The following is a 551-nucleotide window of genomic DNA, read 5'->3' on the forward strand; positions in this document are numbered from 1 at the left end:
GGAACTCCTTGCACCGTGCATTTCTCTTTTGCAACCTAGAAATGCACCCTGCAAAGAAAGCTACGAGTGGCGGGAAATAATTTAGCAGTGCCGAAGCACACACAAACAAAAATCACACCCTTGGGTTGTGACAGAACTGAAATATGCACGACAACTCCCGGAAGGTGGCAGAGGGCAGGAAGAAGCAGAAGGAGCTGCATCAGAGAGCAGGTCACTGGAGCAAAGAGCGGGAAACACCTGGCAAGAGAGTCAAAAGGAATAGTGGAGCTGGGACTGTGAGCTGCAGCCATGGGGCTCAGAGTGGAGCCCAGGCAGATGGCAATTGAGTGTTTTATGGGGCTGGAGACTGATTTGGAGCCCTCCAGAGCCGTGGGAGGGTTTAAAGTTCTAAAGTATATATATCATGGTGTTAGTGTTTTCTACCATGTCGCAGAGCACCTCGGTGCTCTGCTCCTAGAGGGGAGAAACTGCCAGGGAGAGAGAGAGAGCCCTGGCAGGTCATAACGAGCCCAGCTGAGTGTTGCCAGGGTAACGAGCCCAGCTGCGGGTCG

The sequence above is a fragment of the Alligator sinensis genome, unplaced genomic scaffold, assembly GCF_000455745.1.
Source record: "Alligator sinensis unplaced genomic scaffold, ASM45574v1 scaffold405_2, whole genome shotgun sequence".
Taxonomy (NCBI): domain Eukaryota; kingdom Metazoa; phylum Chordata; order Crocodylia; family Alligatoridae; genus Alligator; species Alligator sinensis.